Consider the following 10,431-nt stretch of genomic DNA (forward strand, 5'->3'; position numbering starts at 1 on the left):
GCCAGAGCACCAAGAATCACTTTCAGGTCAGAGTCAGACTGAGTCCTCATCCGGGAACTCCCAATATCTGCCCAGCTGGATTTCAAAATTGTATGTGGTGACGACGCTTCCCTATGCCTCCCATTCCATCCCCTCTGAACAAGGCGATCTATACTGGTCGGCTTTTGCTGATCCCACCACTGTATGTTGAGTGGATGTAGGCAGGGGTTGGGGGCGCAGACAATTTATCTCTTGGATTCACAGGACTTCAGATTAAGCGGATCGTTGTCAAGGAGCTCCTTCGCTTGTCTATATCCCGACTTGATTTACTATGGAGGTTCTGCACTCTGAGCTGATTCTGTAGAAGGATGGGACTTGTGGAGAGTGTTTGCACAAGTGCATGCATTTTTCAAGTGGGAGGAATATAAATAATTAGTGGGAAGTGATTGCACAGTGGTAGTTTAAAAACTCTTTGACACGCCCCCCTCTACACCGCCCCCAACCCCGCAGAGAAGTGAAATTCCCCTCCCCTTGGGCATGGGTTAGCCACTTGCTTTTACCAAATGGGATATGATGGCAGTGACAGTGTTGACTTCGGAACCCATCCTGTCAGAGCAGGTAGAGAAAGTGGGACTGAGGTCGGATGTGAAAGGGCTTTCCTGGCACAGTGAATGAACTGAACTGGCAGAGGCGGGTCCATCCGATTCACACAGACCTGCCTCTGCCAGTTCAGTTCATTCACTGTGCCAGGAAAGCCCTTTCACTTCATCCGTGAGTCTTGCTGAGGCTTCAAGGATTGGCTTGCACCTCCTCTCCTTCGCAAAGTCTTCCCCCGCCCTCCTCCTTTGAGAATTCACGGCACAGATTGAGTGGTAATGTCCTTTTCCCTGTGCTTGTCTGTCTCGCTCTCAACTGCAAGTCCCTGAGGGCTGGGACAGGGTCTCCTCACCCGTGTACCCAGGTTCTGCATGGAACCTGCCTCAAAAAGGCACCATCAGGTGAGCGTGATGGAGGATGTGCCAACAAACAGCCTCTGCCTCAGCTTTCTGCAGGCCCTTGGGTGGCTGGGGGAGTGGGTGCTGGTCGCACTGCCCTAGGTGCAGGGGTGAGTCTGGGTCAGGGATACATGGATGGGTGAGCAGATGGCTACAGAGACGGGCTGGGTGTCCTGTGTACACTGCAAAGGAAACATTAACTTGGCAGGGTCTATGACCTTTGGGTGCCTGGCCTGAACTTTCTTTTCAAACTTGGGCCCCACAAATCCTTCTCAGCTCAGCTCTGGAGGTCTTCTGCTCAGATGCAAAGTGAGACCGCCCCTGACTCCCCCTGAGGATGACTCACATGTCACCTGATGTTCCATCTCTCAGAACACCCCACAGTGGGAAGCTGGGGTTCAGATGACTTTCTTCAATAGTTCCCCTTCAGATAACCTACTGTCAGAGTCCACTGTGGCCACTTGACACCATACCACAGACTGGGCAGAGTACAAACAACAGGGAATTCTGGATCACTGTTCTAGAGCCTGAGGTCAGGGCTCCAGCGTGGAGGTGGAGAGGGTGGGTGGTGGTGATGGCTGCACCACAGTGGGATGGACTTCATGTCCCTGAACTGGACACTTGAAAATGGATAGGACAGTAAATTTTGGACCATAATTTGGGCATTTTACCACAATAAATTTAAAGAATGAATTTCCTCTGCTCATCACCATAATTAACATTGAAAAGGCCATTTAACAACAAAAAGTATAAAGGAGCAACTGGCCTTACTGAAAGCTGTCCTGGCTCCCTGCGGGTTCTAGGTCAGTCCTGGCATTGGGAAGCAGTGCACTGGGTTGGCAAGACTATAGAAAGGTGCCCAGGAAGGTGTAAGAGGAGCTGGTCCAAGGCAGCCTCTGGTGGTGCCCAAGGCTGGTGAGAAAAGTGCAGTTAGAGGCCTGTTCCCTGAGGAGTTGGGGAGGGAGTGGTACAATTCCCAGACCCAGAGCAGGAGCCAGAAAAGCGTGAGGAGCCGTGACCTTGGCAAGAGACACAGCTGGCCACAAGGGGGAGCCAGGGGCACGAATACCCAGTCTCTCACCAACGGGAGCTGCGTCACCAGTGAGCTCACCACCTGGGAGCTGTTTGGGGTGGCGTCTCTGTGAGCCTAAGTGGTGGGGTCTCCTGAGGATGAGCCACGAGAGAGGGGCAGCATCTCGACTGACCTCACTGCCATGAGGAGCATGGTGCAGCCTCAGCCCCAGAAAATCTGCAGCCTTGGTTGTGTTCCCTTCCTTGGGGACAGTATCCCAGGGAGCTCACTTTCTGAGGGGAGTCATCTCTTGTGGGCTCAGCACTGTGAGGAGCTTGGGGCAGACTTGGCTGTTGAGATCACGCTGCCTACCTTGGCTCCCCTTCCTCTGTGTGGACTGAACATGGCATGAGGAGGATCTGAAGGGCTTCTGAATGGCGAGGAGGTTGCACGTGTGTGAAAAGGAGGGTTCTGGGAGCCGACAGAAACTAGACAGTCAAAGCAACAAGAGACATAAAATGAGCAAGTGCACCACAGTGTTCAGAAAGCTTGTCTCAGAAAACATTTCCAGCAGAGATTTGGGCAAGGAAATTATTCAAGAGAGACCAATCAGAAGGCAATTAAGTGTCACAGTATTGTTGCCAAGAGTGGATTCAAACTCAAGAAATAACTGTCCTTGGTCATCCATCCTAAGTGCAACTGCTCATCCATTCAAGTTGAACAACTTTGGGCTCCACCTCTAATCTTGGTTCTCTTGCTGCTTCCCCCGATCTGCAGTGACTTCCTCCTCTGAAGTCTTGAGTCCCTGCAAGTCTTCACGAGAGTGGAGTCCACTTCCTCCTAACTCCTTTTAACACTGACGTTGTAACCTCGTCCCATGAAACCTTCCTGTTCTCCATTTCACAGAGGTTGGTGAATCATTCCCAGGAGGTTTCCAATTAACTTTGCTCAGATCCATCAGGGGAATCAGTATGTCTGGAAGCTGTAGCCTTAGGAAATGTACTTCTTAAATAATAAGACCTGATCCTGAGCTGCAGAGGGGATGAGGTGACAGCAGGCATTCATCTCTTTGTCCTTCTCCATCAGAACTCTTGGGGAACAATTGCATTGTCAGTGAGCAGTGTGTGTTTTGAAAGGAACCTTTTTCTGAGCAGTAGGTCTCAACAGTGGGCTTAAAATATTCAGCAAACCATGTGATGAATAGAAAAAACAATTCAGTCTCAGTCTCTTCCTCTCCCATCTCCTTCCAGGACTCGAATGGCTAAACCCAGCTCAGGTCAGAGGCCAGCACAGGCAGTCCTTCCCGTCAGATTCCTGGGCCACAAGCAATGGGGGTTGGAGGAGAGCAGACCTGCAGAGATCAATGGGTGGGTTGGCACTGTCCAGTTAGGAGAGAGCCCACCTCAAGTTCAAAGGAGGGAATGTAACATGAAGCAATAGTTACAGAGGCATTAGAAGAGCTGAGGGTACACACCAGAAATGGTGAGGCAACCCAGAGTTTACAGCAGACAGGAAGCTGACACCAACCTGTGACCAAGTGGACAAAAATGAGTCACTAATGGCTTTAATGGGGCCATCTTGACCTCTCCATGGCAGCCGGCATGGTTGTCCCCTGTGTCAGTCATGTGCCCAGTGGCTGAAAACATTGCCGTGCTGTGTTCCATATCTGAAGTTGGAATCACCTAGCAAGAGAACCACCTAGAAACTGGGATTGGGGCCGTCCAAGGGCACTGGGATCAAGGAAAAGACACAACCACTCCCGAAGATATTGCCTGGAGCATGGGAAAGCACCCTGGCATCAGTTTGCCCTCTTTGTATCTCCTACCAGGGTTTTCCAGTGCTGGATGAATTAGAAGGTACTCAAATTGTTAGGGGGAAGTGATGTCCTGAGTTAATCCCATACAGGCTTTGTGGACCCCACCCCCACTCCAGACTAAAGCCATCAGGACATTGGGAAAGACAAATCCCATCACCACCAAGGGAGGGTGGCTGGGACCTGAGGGTGGAGTTAAGCAGCCAGGTTGGGCATAAAAACCAAACACGTGGGCCTTGGGCTCTCTGGCTCGCAATCGCTCGCCTCCTGGCTTAACCTCTCCTGGCTGGCAGCCAACTCTGAGAGCGCCATTTTGGGATTCCTGATCGGTGGATCGGGTAGGACTCACTTAAAACTTTGTCTCCCACTTTTCTCCCAGAGCTGTACATTTCCTCATTTCCCCTTCCCTTGTAAATAAACCTTTTATGAACCTTTCACGTGTGCCTGCAGTAGAGCATTGATAAGTCCTTTTAAGCGCGCGGGTGAGGACCCACAGTCAGGCACCCCGTTTTGTATCGGGGCTGCTCTACAACAAGTTGACAAACGAGACTTCGACATGGGAACAGGAACACCGAGCAGAAGGGGGACAAGGAAGGCATACGGCCATAAGCCACCAGGCACGTCACAGACACAGAGGGCCGAGAGCTGACTGCTGGGGAGAGGCGAGGAAGGGGAAGAAAGAGTGTGCTTAGGCCTGGCAACACGAAAGGCATCAGTGACTTCCGTGAGCACTGTCTGTGGTGATGGGAGAAGAGTCAGCTTAGAGAGAGCGAGAAATAAGTGTGTAGTGAGGGCAGCGAGACAAGCACTGTTGAAGTGTTTGGCTGTTAAACGGAAGTAATGAGAAAAAGGAATCAAAAATGGGTTTTCAATGAAAGAGATCTAAGCGTATAAAAAGGTCAGTGGGAAGAATCAGATGAGAAGGAAAAGTTAGATGTCACAGGAAGGAAGGGCAGACTTTGTGGTGCCTATGGCTCCTGAAAAGGTGGGAAGAGAAGGCAAAAACAGATTCAAGAAGTGACCTTCCGTGACATTGTAGCCAGAGGGAAGCAAGACAAGTAGGCAGGATGGATGAATGGATGGGTGGATGAGTGGATAAATGTGTAGAGGAATGATGGATGGACGGGTGGATGGACGGGTGGATGGACGGACGGACGGATGGATGGACGGACGGATGGATGGATATGTAGATGAATAGATAAACAGAGCTCCATGATAAATGGTGGCTGGCTGGCTGGATATACAGATGTATAGATAAACTGAGATGGACTGATGAATAGAGGGATGGTAGATATGTGGGTGGACTGATGAATGGGTGGGTGAATAGATGGTGGATTTTTCTCTCCTTTGTTCCATGTCAGTATAAGATGGCAGATCTTCTACCATAGTTTTCCTTCTCTCTCTAAACAACAAGGTGAGATCATTTACTGAGGTGGGGGGGCTGGTTTGAGAAAGTTTGAGTAGAACAGTGTTGAAGACTCATTTGAGGTTGGTGTTCATAAGTAGAACCAATTTGTCCTATTTTGAGACTCTCTCCCAGCAGCTCTAGACTATTCAAAGAACATGCACCCAGGAAAAGGAAACAGATTTTTGGATTCATCAAAGGCTGTAATTTGCCCAGATGTTTTCCGTGAGAAGCAGAGGGCAGTAACGAACTTCAGAATCTGAACTGGATAAGGAAATGCTGATGGGTAAGAGAAATACAGAGGTCAGTGAACTAAAGGCCTCTCTAAGGGCAGTGAATAGTCACACTGGAGCATTGAACCAGAGGCTGAAACCAGCAACATGTGGATAGAGGTGGGGGATGCCCAAATCAGTAGCTGTGGAAGTGGAGGGGTCCCAGCTGACCACAGGTCTAAGGACAGGTTATGAGGAGGTTATGACCTTAAGGGCCCCTTTGGGACTAGCATTTGTAAGAGCACACATTTTTGTATGCTCTAGAATGAATGCTTGCCTATTTCTGAGCCAGAGGCCACCCTTTTTAATTGCTGCAGCTTTTTTTTTTTTGATTTAGCTTTCAATTTACTTTATTAAATATTAATTATATACCCTGGGACCAAGCCATTCCACTCTTACATACTTTACTCAAGAGAATAAAAATATACATCCACATAAAGACTTGTAGAATATTTACAGAAGCCTTATCCTTCACAGCCAAGCAGTGGATCCAACCAAAATGCCCATGAGTAGGAGAAAGGGTAAACAAATCTTAATATTTTATGCAGTAGAGTCTGGCTTATCAATGAGGAAGAGGGAATGCATGCAGAAACATTTTGTTAGTAAAAGGAATCAGGCTCGAAGGAGGGCAGGCCACAGTTCCATTTAAGGCTCAGAGACCAGACAAAATCACTCTATGGTGCTAAGAGCCAAACAGTTGTTAAAGGTTGAACCAGGTAGCCTTCTGGAATAACGAAGGTGACACAGGTTATTCAACTGTCAAACTCATTAATCAGAACACATAAGATCTGTGTATAGAAATAATAATGAGGCTGAAAATTAAATAAAAAGTTAATGGGTTAGTATAAACTTTGAACAATTAAAAAATGGACAAAGAAAAGTTAATCATGTACACACACACACACTCACACACACACTCACACACTCCCCCTTCGGATTTCCCTAAGGTGACAAGGAAGTGTTACTGTTGTGTTTTTTTGTTTTTGTTTTTTTTTTTTTTACAAAATTGGAGCGTGTTATTATGTGAGTTAGTCTGCAATCCCTTTCTCTTAACAAATGCATCTCGACGTTCCTGAGTCAGCAGACAGGGGCTTTAACTCATCTTCCCCTGTGAAACAGTGTCCTGGGAGCACGTCTGTTATCACGGCAAGGCCATCGCTGAGCCCTCAGTGTGCTTTTCTAGAGACCAGGTGTATTGGGCCCACGTGGCCAACTCTGCATTTCTTGGATTGTTCCAGGAAGCCTGACTGGTGAATTCCCTGGAAGGGTGAGGGGCTGTTCCTGATTTCTGGTATTCGTAGCTTCCCCTGAGAGTGACGCTGTCTGTGGACTTGTGAAATGTCTTTGCTGATCAGATTGAGTAAACCCTGACGAGATCGCCTCTAATGAAATGCTTACTCATGGGACACAGGGGTTGCTCCCCCCACCCCCACCCCAGTGCACAGGGAGAGCCCTTCCTTAAGGGTTTTTCTGAAGCTTCAGGAAACTACTGGTATCTCCACACTACCGCAGATGGTTCCTGAGCTCAGCCTACATTTAAAGAAGCTCCCCACTGTGTGTTGGTCCTTGAGGCAGGGTCCCCAGTTCCCAGGAGTTTAAGGTCAGGGAAGAGAGAGAGATGCATTAAAGTCCATTCTCTCTCTCGATGAAAACATACTGAGTGCCTGCTCTGTGCTGGACGTGGCTCTGGACTCCCGAGCACAGCAAGCTCGCAGCCCTGCAGGCACTCCCCGCCTGCATGTCTGTGGCTGGGGATGGGCAATAAACAGGATAAACTTGGGAAATGTGGAGTATGGGCGCTGGAGAAAATAAAATGGCTAAGAGAACAGAGTGGGGGGCATTTTAAACAGGAAGAAGAGCAAAAATTCATGACAGGGTGTTGGTGGAGCAGAGACCCAAAGAAGGTGAGGTGAGGAAGCCACAGGCCCCGTAGGGAAGGGCACACCTGAGCAGAGTCACACCTGGGGAAGGGCACATTGGGAGGAAAGACACATATGGGGGTAATATATCTGGAGGAATGGCGCCCTAGAGAAAAAGGTGTCTCTGGGGGAGGGTATCACCTGTGCAAGGGTGTCCCTGGGGATGGGGCAGTGAAGCTGAGCACAGGCTCTAAGGCAGGAATGTGACTGGCAAACTCCGGATTTTGCAAGAGGGCATCTGGGGGAAAAGGAGGGCAGATGCATCCAGGGCTGAGGAAAGGTCAAGGAGCACACATCATCCTGCCCTCATTCATTCATTCATCCCCTGATGGCTGTTAAAGCCAACTCTATACTAGGCCCTTAGTAGAACCTGGAGATTCACAACACGGGGAAGAGAGCTTATAGCCTCTGGGAGTGAGATATCAAGCCCCATGCCTCAGAGGGCCTGTGCACTTGCTGTGTCCTCCCTCTGGGGGCTCAGGGGCTCCTTTGCCTCAGTCAGGCACAGATGGGAGTTGTTTACCCCACTCTCTTTCCATCCCCTGACCTAGCTCCTTCTTAGTAGTGAGCTGTGTTGGAAAGTGTCCTGTTGATCAATGTAATTTTACTTATCCCCCAGCTTCAATTCCATGAGAGCAAAGACCATTTTCTTGAAGTGTCTGGCACATAATACCTGCTCGTAAATGCACATGGAAGGAATGATGGTCTACGATCTGACAGTCATCCTTAGGAACCTGTGCCCATGACAGTCTCGTACACAGCCTAACTACCTTGAACTGAGAGACCCCAACTGCTCCCCTTTCGTTGCAGAGGAAAGGTGTTTGTCCACCTCTCCAGGGCTCCCCAGTGCCCAGGGCTCTGAAGCCCACCTTCTTGTATTCCTTGGGGACCTCCTTCCATCACGATCTACTCTCTCTCCACCTCACCCACCCCATCTGATTATTGTCCAACACAGCAAAGGCAAACTTAGTATCCTCCATGCTAAAACTCCCTGCTTCACCTTTGTCTCCCCTACCAACCTATTTCTTCCCACCCTTGTCACACAAACTTCTAAAATATAGTTTCTTACTGTCTTGTGGTTTAAGGGCAAGACTCACAGAGTCAGTAACCACTAGAACTGCTATGCAGGCTGTTATATATACCCTGCACAGAGGGGTTTTTCCCTAGAGGGAAAATTTGTACCTTTTAGTTAGAGTTTCACCCCCAAAGGTTAAGAATCCTAGGATGTTTACTCCACATTACTTATAAATGTAATCATTTACTAAAAAGTGTATTTTCAGGGGGTGAAATGGTGAGAGGCTCTTGCCAGACCTTATCAGGAGCTCTGCTCTGAAGGCCGCGAGCCTTCTCCTGGAGGATTATCCACTAGAGCTCAGCAGTGACAGCCTGCCCTAGGAGCTGATTCTCAGGCCTGATGATGCCTGCTCTTGCAGCGGATTTTATGAGTTTTCCACTTTGGCACATACTTGAAAGAATTTCTCAATTAGTTCAATCAGACCAGCCACCCTACTTTAACATTTTATCCCAACCTCAGCACATACATGGTAAAATTTTAACAGTTTAGAAGAACACTGTTGTCATCTGGCAGAAGCAGTGTGTGCCAATTTGCATCTTTGCCGGAAATTTCCCAATATGCAATCTCTACTAACGAGGTCATTACAAACCTTTTCACAGTCCCCATGGGGGATTGTACCAGGAAGGAGATGAATTCAAGGCATAAAATCTGTTTCTATGTATTTTACTTTTGTTATTGTGCTATATATGGGATCCTTATGTTGGTTAGTAAAGGCTTATTATGAGTATATATAAATGCAAAGTACTGCTATGTTTATCTTATATCCAGCCACTTTATTTTAGTCCTGAACACCTGCTACCCCTCTTTGAGGGAAGACTCTATATTTCTGTGAAGTGGACATTAGTTTTTGACCAATGAACTGGGAATTCACTGCTGGTTCTAAGAGGGAAAGTGGTGTGCGTCCCTCTTAATCTGAAGCTCTGGATAGCTAAAACTGCTTTTAAAACACCCCAAAGCATAGCGGCTTCCTTGCCCCACCTTGGCCTGGCCTGGTCCCACCAGCCTGGGAGTCCTACTTTATTTCTGTTTCTTTTCTCCTCAATAAACTTTTTCTTTCTCTCCAAAAAAAAAAAAAAGAAGAAGAAGAAGAAAAAGAAAAACACCCCAAAGCATAATGGCTTAAAACAACATTACAAACAAAAAAGCAAGGTGTGGAACAATGAGAAAGGTGTGAACTAGACTGTATATTCTGTTTGTTTGCATTTCATCTCAGCATAAACCTGCCATCAATATGCAAAGTGCTCACAGGCTGCTCACCGGGACACAGAAGAGCCAGGGAGACAGGGAAGAGGAGACAAGTTTTATAAGTTAAGCATTTTTACCATCTGATTTCTGAACCATGTAAAGGTATTACCTGTTCAAAATGTAAACTAATTAAAAAGAGAGAGGACACACAGAGCCTTCCCTTGCACAGATCTGGAATCTTCACAGTCACCCACTGTGACTCCAGTCCCCAACTTTCCTTCCCTTTCTCTGGGGCCTCCCAGAGCACCGCATTCCCATTTCGCAGGCTGGAGTCACATTTGGTTGTGGGATTAGATGTCTTAGAGCAGGCTTTGGCTGAGCAGTCTCTTCTAATTTGTATGGCAAGAGCGTGCTGCTGTCCTGGCTAAAGTCCTGGCCATCATCGCCTCCCAGGAGAGGAGAGGACATTGAGCTTTGTCTTGATGCAAATGGGAACACAGAGGCCTGGAAACCTGGGCTTGGCTCCAGGGAGGGGCTCAACCAGCACCCCCAGCTGCTGCCCTGATCTGTCTGCCTGAGCCCAGAGGGCCATGGAGGTCCCAGCCACCACTGCTGTCCCTCCAGGGATGCTCATGTGGGGTCTGAGGGACCTGCTTGCTGTCCTCCTCCCTGGCCACAGCCCTGTCCCCTCACCAGTGCCACACTCCTGGGTCCATGTCGTTCTTACTCTGGCTTTGATTTCAGCCCACTCCCTTATAGCCTGTGGACAGTGCTGC

The sequence above is a fragment of the Talpa europaea genome (genome assembly GCF_964194135.1).
Source record: "Talpa europaea genome assembly, chromosome: 11".
NCBI lineage: Eukaryota > Metazoa > Chordata > Mammalia > Eulipotyphla > Talpidae > Talpa > Talpa europaea.